Source organism: Aulonocara stuartgranti (assembly GCF_965226115.1).
Source record: "Aulonocara stuartgranti genome assembly, chromosome: 17".
NCBI classification, from domain to species: domain Eukaryota; kingdom Metazoa; phylum Chordata; class Actinopteri; order Cichliformes; family Cichlidae; genus Aulonocara; species Aulonocara stuartgranti.
Genome location: NC_138953.1, coordinates 24,439,267 through 24,450,821, shown reverse-complemented (window position 1 = coordinate 24,450,821; position 11,555 = coordinate 24,439,267). Strand labels below are relative to the sequence as shown.

At 38.5% G+C, this 11,555-nt stretch overlaps 1 protein-coding gene across 2 annotated transcripts in view; it reads left to right on the top strand.

Moving 5' to 3' along the window:
* LOC309692194 (ankyrin repeat and BTB/POZ domain-containing protein 3-A) overlaps positions 1-11,555 on the top strand; it is a 271,823-nt gene that overhangs the window by 1,996 nt on the left and 258,272 nt on the right. The gene's annotated exons all lie outside the window — the stretch shown is intronic.

Below are 11,555 nucleotides of genomic sequence, written 5' to 3'. Positions count from 1 at the left end.
GTACCCTCTTAAGAAAAGCAATATGACTGTAAACTGTGTTATTATGCTGGGGAATAACCACTGCTTATATTGCTAGTGTAATTCCATACCCAAACAAAAGGGCTTGGCAGTTTTTGAATATTTATTACCCTCAGCTTAGACCTCAAGGCCAACCTCTGAAACAGTATCTTGGTTGTTGCAGCCTCAGAGCAACAGCCAGACTAGACTAGGTATTTATGGTGAAAAAGATCAAACAAGCTCAAACCTCTACTTCTTTGAAGCTATTGTGCTCTCAGACTGTCATTAGCAGCACAGATGTTAATGAGTGTTTTTGATAGACTATAGGAAATGCATTTATGTATCATGATGTGTGTGCGTCAGGATTTTTTTGCACAAGCAGGCTTTGTGTTTATATTGTGTGCTGGCCTTGTTGATAATGCTACAGTCTCACTCCAGAAGGTGTAAGCTGTCAGTGTGGGCTGGCCCTCTTGTTTTCAATGCCCTGAATGAGTTGGCTGAAAGCAGAAGGGAGTTGAAATGCTGTTCTCCAACTGAGAGCCAAACTGGGCTGTGTAATACTGGCCAAAGAATCATAGTGCAACACTTTGGCTAGTTGCTGCAGAAGATTATTCCAGAAGCAATCTGAAGAAAAATGGATATGAGATCGTTCTCACAGATTCTTCAGTGAAGTGAAATGATCTGAAATTGAATGTCATGGATGCAGTTCTTTTCTTTAAAGATGGGAGTCTTTTCTGTCCCCCAAATCCTCACGTGCAGTGTAGTAACTTAAAATGCATCATTGCATCTTCATATTAAAACAGATCAATTCCAAAAAAGTACTGTTGCTATTGAATCTGCAAGCCGCTTGGCATCCACCTCTACACCAGTTGTCTCTGACTTGCCCTATTATCTCCCAGGTGTGTTCACTGACTAGTGGGGAGGCATTGGTTAACGCAGTTTAAAAAATAATTACTTTCTTTCGGCTATAGTAGTCCTAACTAAAATAACATTTTAAAGAAGTTGTAAGGAAATGCTTACACATTTTTAAAAAGCTCAACGTTGAAGCATGCACATTTTTCTTTAATCTGCAGTGATACCAAACACTGAAAAACAGCAAATCCTGTGATTAAGAATAGTCCCAGTTTCATTTTATGTCTGTTTGTTAGATTAGGGTGAGCTTAACTGAGTCATTCATCCTCTTTTTACATTGTTGTTTTTCATCATTTTTATTTTTTTACACAACTGCTTTGTCTTGAAATTGTAAAAACATGAATTCTGTGTAGATTGGATGTTGAGCCAGGCATGCATTCCCTCTGCTCCACCTCTGTGCAGTCAACTGCTCTGCAACAGTGCATGATTTTCTGGTGGTGCAGAGGAAGATATCATTTGGAGTCACACAAAACAGCGTGATGTCATTTTAAAACAGTTATCAAGGCAAAATGCGTAGATTTAAAAAGTACTGTTTTCCCTTCCCCGACCCAGCAGTGTTATTAATCCATTTCAAAGATGAAGAAGACAAATGTATTACTTTGATTTTATGCCAACAAAGGCTGCACTTCGAGAATTATTTAAAACTGAGTCATCAGACCTGCGGCCAAATAATTAACCACGGATATTAATCTAATAATCACTGAGGTGTCTGTGGTGGTTTCTTTTTGGTAGCTTTGGTGACGGCAGTGAGACTGGATGTAGTAAATGGAGAGAGCAGGGGAGGCCTTCTTGTGACCAACATGATCTTTTTGTCTAAAAATTTCACCTAAGGAACAAAAGCACCGCAGTGCCTAATGATTAAACCCACATTGCTCGACACTCCCACTGACCATACGTGACAGCCTCTCTGCTCTGACTAATGAGTAGAGCATAACGGAAGCTTTTCTTCACCTCCTTTATTTCCAGAGGTGCTTGCAGCTGCTCAACCTGCTGAAAATTCTGGATGTTTCCAGAATATTTGCTGGTTAAACAGGCAGTGTGAAAGGTTTGGGAATGTTTGAGCTTATAAGAGCTTTAATTTAACTTGATGACTTTCCACGCTGATAGCCTAACCAACAGTAATTCTGAAACGAGTCACACCTTATATACCCAACTGTTATGGGTGGAGGAGTAGGTGGAGATGGAAAATAAATAAATAAATTAGGGCATCGCCAACTGAAATTTGTCAGTGTCTTTATGAATGATTCATTTCCAAAATGAAACGAGTCATGAATCATTTCTGATGTACTACTTTACATTCAGCGGTTAAAGAGTGGTACATTTTGAGGTGTGTTTTTGTCCAGCCTGTTAGCCCTCTCAAGTCTAATCTATATCTGTGTAATTTGTTTTATTTCAATTGGTTTCCCAAGTTTGGGCAATCAGGGAACACGTGTTTATTCTAACTGACATACATAAACAACTATTCACATTTTCTTTCAAAATACAGAATTGATGCTCCAGACCTCAGAGGGTTAATTTAGCACTCTCTCATACCTCTGTTTTTGGTTATAGCCTACCAACTCCTGAGGAAAATGTGTGACTTTATAGGAAATGGTCTACTGTGTTGAGTAGCTAGTTAATAACTGCTTTATCTGCTCTTTTGTACAAGGGGGATTTTAAGAATACAGCTCTTCCTACTTCTAGTCTGACCAATGCTAAGCTGTATTTCTGCTTTTCCACTATTAAGGACCCACAAAGTCTATATAAGGGTTTCGAAAGGAAGAAACTCAAAAGTGGCCCCAGACAAGACTGCATTCTCTGGGGCTGACAGTTGAGTTTTGCTTTCACTTGCCGCTTACCTTTATTTTCTCTCAGCTTGGTTCACCTAAAAACCAAAATGATTAGCGTGAGGCACTAAAACAACTTGATACAGAGCTAAGTGTTGTCTTATTTTCAGGTGCGTTAACTCTAAACTTAACTACGCTATAACTAAACCACATGTCGGGTAGTTTTCTGGAAGATTGTAGTCTCAAACCAAAGCAGTGAGTAGTCAACAGAAAACCAAAACAGTGATCTTAAACTTGTTTAAAGCTGCAGATTCAGGTAAATCTCTCCTAATTCTTTACAACAAGCTCCCACTTTCACATGAGATTTGCAAAATATCAATTATTGCCACTTTAGCTCTTACCTTAACTACTACACCCATGTGGGGTCCCAATTTTGCCAGCACTTAAATAGTTAGAGTTGATTTAGGTGCATAAAGTGTCATACCTTGTGCATTTTGGAAGGATGACTGAAATTTGAAGTATAACTGTGTGTAACTGTGTACATGACTAGTAAAATAAGGGCACTTCCTTCATTGCTTTCTATGTAAGCCTGGTGCATCAGGTTTCATGGAGAGGCAACTGTCCTATTTCCCTGCACTAACATGGGTTTACCTTAACATTCAATTTCTGCACCTTTTCTATGCCTTCTGTGCCTTACAGATGCCAACTGAAGTGATGCATTTGATGTGTGTTGCACTTAATCCTACATCATTGTGTATCACATATATGTATATTTCAACACATAAAGAGGTATTGCACAAACATCAAATCTAAAACGTTTCTCGATGTTGTCTTGTTACCTGATGACATGTGACGTCAGAAACAAGCAGCGTGGTCATCAGCTTCCCAACCCGCCTGCGTGATGTTTAAATTTGGCATCCTGAATGACTTGATTGTATCTGATTATGTCTGTCATTCGCCGTGACCTTCCCCAAGGAACCAATCCAACCTCTGCAGGACAGATGACACAACATAATGGTATTGCATAGCCTGCTATAGTCTGTCTATTAAATTAGCAGCAGGGTGATGGTTTCCCTCCTTCTTCCCGCTCTGTCTTTCACACCATATTTTATTTCATTTCATTTTCTCATGGTGGGGGGAAGCGGGCTCAGTGTTTGCATATTTGCTTTCCACTGTGGTTTTTAATAAGCTCGACTCATAACCACATGATTTTGGCAAAGCCTTTTGTTGTCCATTCTGTTATTATTTTCTGCCCGTCCTTCCCCTCCTTTGGGAGGGGGGATACTCGCAGATGAGCCGACAGATTGCCATAGTTCTGATGGAGATATGATGTGAGCACCCGGCAAGGCATGCTGGTTGTGATGGAGTTTGATGTCATGGTAATTTCATAAGGCCAAGGGCTGCACCCACAACCCTCCACCCACGTTTCAGCAATGATCAGTGATTGTGAAGTTGTGTGAAGTTGTTTTCCAGGCCAAGATATATTTTATGAACAGCATCCATTTCCCTCCATGTTACTGGCTTATGAAAATATTAACTTTAATTTCTTATGCTTCTAGGTAAATATTCTGATAGGAATTCCACACGTACAAGTCAGCTGAGACCAGCCTGAAATTGTTGTGGTTTTATTACTTGCTCTGTGTCATTGGAGCGTGGATCCCCTTCCATTTTCAGGAAGTAGGTGAATGCACTGGGTCACGATGAGATAATAAGAGGAGTGTGGGAGTAGTGAATGCTTAATGCTGTGAAGGAGTCAAGTGCAGGAGGAGAAACCAGGCTGGAGTGTCAGCTGCAGGAGCTGTTGCTGAGGGGGCATTGGCGCAGGTCCCTTAGAGATATAATTACCATGCAGCTCTCTTTAATTAACACTTGTGCTTATCTGGTAGTCATTAAGATTAGGAATTAGTAACGGGAAACACCAGGGAGCTGGAGAGAACAAAGATGGTAATTCCTCCCATTCATTTTTAATACCCGTTACTCGTAGGCCTGCGTCGGCATGTTTGATCCAATCAGTCTGTGTGGCCGAGATAAAACGGCTCCTAGAAATTCAGACCTGTGGACTTTCTTTGCCTTGGATTCCTATGAAACAAAGCAACTTGTTTCATCACTTGTCCTTGTTGTTAGGTAAGCTACTTTGGGCTGGTCACTTAATAACAAGGTGTCGCTTCAGCGGGTAACTCTGCTTGTTTTATGAATCTGTTGCTTAGCAAATGTAGCCACATGTACTTTTCAAGGTATTTTTTGTAATTACACTTGAAAAAAATAACCATTTTATTGAAATCATATAGATCACATATAGGTTATATATAGGTAAAATTAAAAGGGTCACTATTTTACCAGTCGGTGTGCAAATTTTTTGGCCTTTTTTTTCCTAATGAGGTTTTTTTTAAGGCAGTTAAAAAAAGAACATGTTTATAATTTCTAGGCCTGGCTAACTATAGTTTATACTGATTTTATTGCAGACATTTCTTTTACATCCAAAGATGTCAATTAAATTACAGACGTTAATTTAAAATAAGATTTCTATTTAAAAAAATGCTCAAAGGCATGGCATCGCGTGAATTGCTAGTTTTGGGATATTTTAGCCTTAAAACAGTCAGAAAACACCTAATAACACACTAATACGTACACCAGAACTATTCGGTTAAATTTCAAAAGATTATGGTTTATATGACTATATGACAACAGCATTCGCAGCATTAACCCCGCACAAGGAAAACTGCTACTTAAGGATACCCAGCACATTCAAATATAACAGCAAAGAGTCCTGACCAAGCATCCATTTTTAATGAGCCATATCGTGGTCATGACCGTTGTGTTGGGTTAAGCCTGTGGCTTGGGAAAAAGTGTAGTTTACTGACAGTTATTGGAAATGAGGAAGGACTCCCTAAGTTTAAAGCCACATTTTTCTCTCTTCTTTTTTTGTATTAGTTTCACTTTTATTTTTTTTATGAATGTAAGCTATAAATCAGAAAACCAAACTCATCTCTGAGGCTTATATCAAAACATTTAAACCAAAGAGTGACTATAAAGCCACTAGGAATTGACTGGATATTATACACGTACATTGTTTTAAATATGAATTTGAGAGCCACATGTTAAATACAAAACTACTTAATGAACATTTCTTTTTTGTCTCAGTATATTTATTGAACTACATCTCGGTTTTCAGTTATATTTATTACTAGAACATCTGTCCATCAACCTGGTAATTATATGATGGTGGATGCCTGGTACAAGCTAAATAGCTGCACCAGTGTTAGCTTAGCACCACGTAAACTAACTCACTAAGGTGTTAGCTAGTGAGCCGCTAAAGTGTTAGTGCTGATTAGCTCTTTCACAAGCAGTATTAGCAGGATAGAGCAAATACTGCCAGTGAATTTATCATAAAAATGATCATAAATGAGCACTAGCTAATGCCCATTAGCATTAGCTATATTTTAACACATGCAGGGCCTTGATGAAATCCAGTAGATACTTCCATATTCTCAGACTCTCCTCACTGTTTGAATAAAAAAACATGATGTTTGTACCGGTAAAGGTAAAAACAGGTATTATAATAAAAATATCTAACATAACCAATATTCTTAGTATGTAAGTAAATAAATAAGGTATCTAGATATATAAGCAAAAACTTGACACCCAAAAAGTGTGAGTGACTCATGTCCAACAACAAATCAAACTGAGTTGATTAGGTAGTTCAGCATTAAGTGGTACTATCTGTTTTCCAGTGTAGCAAAGTGGTTAATGGCTCAACTTATAGTCACGCTGTGTTATCATATATTAACTTAGATTACTGTTTAATGTGCAGCAAAGATCCATGGATTACTGCCTCCATGCTGCAGATGTACGTGAAGTCATGCACACTGCCGTGCATAGACATGTACGGACACGCCTGTAAGATGCTCACCTCGGCTTGCACGTTGAGATGTTTCCATCTAAATCAATCCATCCACAAATAGAGGAGTTTGTTAAAACTCAAACCTGATATTTTAATGGGGAGCAGCAGATCGACACAGGAATATTTAACTCAATAATGGGGTCTAGAGACACAAACGACAGTAGTAAAATCATCAGTACTCCCACATTACAGAAGAGGAAACAGGTTTTCTCAGGAATCCTGGTGTTTTGCCAGGCCTTTCACTTTTAATTCAACACGGCAGCTGTTTGTTTTTCTCACTTCTGCTGCACTGGAAATCGTTCACCTTCATGTCATCTGAGGTCACTTGGTTAGGGTTGATTCACATTGTGCAACAGTAATCTCTATTTAGTATATTTTCTAGAACTTAAAAAATAAATCTCTCTACTATCAGAGACATTTAGAATACTGGTAAATGCTCATGCTACAGTGTTGTTTGGCTTCTTCAGGATTCTTATCTATAGATAAGATGCACCTGTATGCCAATTTTGTTTGTTCAGATCTTGATTGTATCGGAAGACTGGGACAAGAAACTCACAGACAGATGGGAGTTTATATTCTAGTAAAGAAAAACATAATTATACATTAAGAATTGTGTCCACGTTGGACAATTGTTCCTTGTTAGGAAGTGAGGTGACTGGTGGGAGGGAGTTGAGTTGTTTAACGTTAGCCATAACCACACCTTAAGTGTGAATGAAGTGCCAGGATTGATTGATTAACTGCATTGTAATAATTCAAAAGCCACAAATAAGCCATGCAACATTTTATGTCGCAACCAGATTTGAAATCAGTCTCTCATTCATTAATTAAGGCTATTTCTTTGGTAGAACACAGAACAAAAGCATTATGTGCAGCAGAAGTGAAAATAAATCGATATAAAACTCAAACATGGGAACTGCTCTTTTGTTGACTCATGTCATCAGCAATGCTGTGTATTCTAAATCAGTTCTGCACATTTGCATTTGTGGTTAGAACCACTTTATATCTTCTCTATATAGCTACAGCTGTATGTAATGTTTTCTCCCCAGTGTCGACTCTTCCATTATCACACCAAGTCTGTGGTTGTTGTCTGCACATTTTTGATCACACCTTGAGCACAAATAATTTTAAGGGGCTTGGCGCTTCCCATATTTAGAAATTCTTTAGTAAAAAGTGCTATTATTATAGTTTTTATTCCAATAAATATCACTGTTCATTGCTCATTGTTCCATGAGCAGGAAACATGACTTAAGCAAGTGTCCGATTTTGAAAGTCAGACCTTTTTTGCATGAGCCTGACCAGTTGTGAAATGGTTGGTTTTCTGTTAACACTGATGTCATTCCTGGACAGGGAATGAGGATGTTAGTCTAACACACACACACCCCGCGACATATATTGAGTCAGAGATTGTTTTTGTCTTTTGGGGAATTTCTCAATTGCTTGTTGTGCAAGCAGTATCACTTGGGATTATTTTTCCAGTGCTGTCCAGGGGATTTTCTACACATGGACAAAACATTTTGCAACTTTATGTAGTCACACATCAAAAGTTTTGGTAAGAGAGAAAAGAAAAGAGCTGTGTGAATGCACTCTTGAGTTGTTTCTTTAATCAGCTGTCTGAAAACAATTGTGCAATGTAGGATGGAATAACAATAGGTTCCGCAATATATTAATGGTTGGTTTGTGTAGTCATTCAGGACTAATGTTATTGGTCAGATGACTTTTATTGTTCCCGCACCATGTAAGTTGTTTGCAAAAGCAGCAGGCATCAATCACAACATCTCCCCCGTGCCCATTTTCCTCCCTCTGGGTTTATTTCACACAATTACTGCATATTCCTGCAGTTTAACTTGTTCAAGTGTGAAGAAAAATATATTTAAATCAGAAACAAACACACAATCTCCTCTTGTGTGATTGTTCTGAACCTCTCTGCAGGCTATGCTTATATCTCGCTCCAGAGCTTGACTGAAATTTATGTCTTTACTTTTAGGGGACATATTTGTGAAGACAGCTTCTAAGCTTCAAGGCGTGGGGTGGGTGTTTCCCATGGCAATGGCTGACTGACTTATAAAGGAAGCCATAGTGCTGTATAGCCCACAAATCTTGTCAACAAGCTTATCAACAAAGCTCACACAGAGAGGCAAAGTCAAAATGTCACACCTCAGCTAGTCTTTGTTTGTGGGGCGTAACTATCATTCTCAGTTTTTTCGTTCAAAAAGAAATCAGCCCTGGAATTTATTGAATTTATTGAATGAACTTTCATAAAAGTAGAACCTAAATTGTGGTAGATTAATAGATCAAATGATGTTCTTTAAAAAAAAAAAAATCTAATTTAGGAAAGAAAAGTATTAACCTCTTTCTGAGCCATCTTCCCCATCCACTGTACGCTTACACTTCTCTCCAGTAGATCTGGTGTCCTGTACATTTTATGAGAACCTTTCGCAAACAGGAACTCTTTTATGTGTTTCTCCTTTAACCCATCTACAAAGTCTTTTATGTTTTTGCTTGTGGTTATTCTGAATGTCTTCAGTTGACCTCAGCATGTTTGTACCCTCGTTTTAAAAAGCGTCCTGTAGGGCTAGATGGTGGCCGGTCACATTTTTATTCAATGTGAAAACTGAGTAAGCCGATGTTTCCCAGCAGCCCCTGATAAGCTTAGATTACAACAAACTATAACATGATGACTTGGCTTTCACTTGTCTGTCCCTCATGTGGTAGCAGGAGTGATTAAAGGCTCTCTGAGAATCACCAAGACGGGTTTTTCTCGTTGCTTTTCACGCTTGCCCACATTTAAGAAAGATGCAAACTTCACATTGATGAAAACATGTCCAACTAAAGGTGCAATTAGATCTTTGTTCACCTTTGTTTACCTGTATTTAATGCATGGATGAGATTCAATAAGCTGGTTTTAAAGGATCAGAAAAGAGATTAGGAGTTAGCCTTTCTACCAGATGGATGATTTCATCTAATAAAAAAAAAAAATTCAAAGATTATGTCTGTCAGCTGCTGGTCAGTGGTGGCGGATCCTCCTTCACACAGTTTTATGCACACGCTTACTAAGAGCACATAATTTGTGTGCCTGTGTGGAATTGTATAATGCTTGTGTAATACTTGTAAGTTATGTACCAAGAAGCTGCTAAATATACAGTCTGAGTCTTATCTTCAGTCTTACAGACAGAAAGCAGCAATGCCAGCAGTGTGATGGAATTAAATGGTATAGTGTTATATTGAAAAGACTTTTCTACATTAGTGGTCAACAACAATGTTTATTTGTTTATTTATTTTTTAAATATGAGTTTTACTGGTTCCGCTTGTCCTTAAATACCTCGTTGGTGTGACAGAATTCTTCATCTCTAAAGCAATAATAAAAAATTCTATACACACAACAACACTGTGCATCAAATTATGTCCCGACCAATAATGTTTTTGTGGATTGATACTGATTTTAAGGGACTAAAAAACTGCATTACGTACAGCGGCTTATATTCTTTTTAAATGTATAAGCAGTATGTTAGAGCTGGTTTGAAAATTCAAAACAGTGGTGTCACTGTTTATGGACATTACAGCAATGTCTGTCATAAACTAGATTACATCTCACTGTAAAACCCCGATGCTGGCTGAGTTGCAATCTTCAAATCCATCTCAAAATTTGATTACTTAGCCTCTCGGTTCAAAAGCCAATATTTTGGAGTTTGGGATGTAGCCAGAATATCTGGATATCAGATAATGCATACTGAATATCCGGTCCAAGTCCTCTTGTTCCATAAGACAGTCATAGTTTATGAATGCTAACAAAGTAACAGAGCTAAACTGTTGTCAGACAATAGCTGATTGTTTTCTTCTGCATAAGGACTGTTTACCTGAAACTGGTCACAGTCTGCTCATACATGACCCGTCAATACTATTTGACCTCAAGCAACTATAGACAGACAGCAGAGAACGTCCAGTTCCAGTTCAGCATATTCATATGTAGCTGTGATGTCACTCTGCTACATGTGCTGCAGGTGGTGCTGCTAGTATAAGGAGAAATATAAGGGGGGATATGAAGCTGGTGAAGATACCTAATTTACTTTACCTTACTTGGTTTCACTTTGTACTATTTTTTCCCTCAGTGAAATCAAACTATAGAGATATTTCATTAACAAAATGTATTCAACTTGTAAAATCCAATAGAACTGTAGTTAAATCCAATAAAAGTAATTCAGAATATGAGATTTTTCTGATGTGATGTATAATAATGCTTATAGTGAGCCATTTCCTGGTCATTTACATACATACATACAAAATAATTTTTGTATGCTCTAGTCCAGGCTATAAAGTCCCATTAAAAAGTCCTTAAAAACTATCACGTGTCAAAATATCCAGTCTTATTTGTGTATCCTATTTATGCATATTTTAGTAGGCTAATGTGAAAATAAAGTCGAGTCAGTGGAGTCAAGTTTTTTGTTTGTTTTTGTGAAGGTGACTTAAATGTGTCCATTGCCTTCCTTTATTTGGCATTTTTATCAATATTTATGAGCTTTAAATATATTAGTGGAAACAAGAAAAGAAGGGCAAGGGCAGAGTGAAGCTCTGACCACTAAAATGGACACAGACAAATCGAGCTTCCCGCCCATGGTGCGTGTCCATCCGCAGCCTCCTGTTCCCCGAGCCACAGGGTCTCAGCGTGTAGCGACAGGACAGTCGTGCCATTACAGTGCTCAATTAATGAGGGGCGAGCGCCACATCGCTTTCTGACTGTTCCCAGGTGGCGATGGGAAATTAGGCTCCTTGCTCTGGGGAGAACCATCTGCTTACCACAGTGACGCAAACCAGGCCAGTTGTAGGGGATACAAGGATGTTTGGTGAATTGAGTCTAGGGGAATGCCTCTGGTGACTGAAGACCCACGCTCTAACATATCAACCATCCTTTCTTCTTCTTTTGTTCTTTGAGTCTACAACTAAATCCTGCCTTGACAAGTGCAAACGCCAACTCACACAGCCCA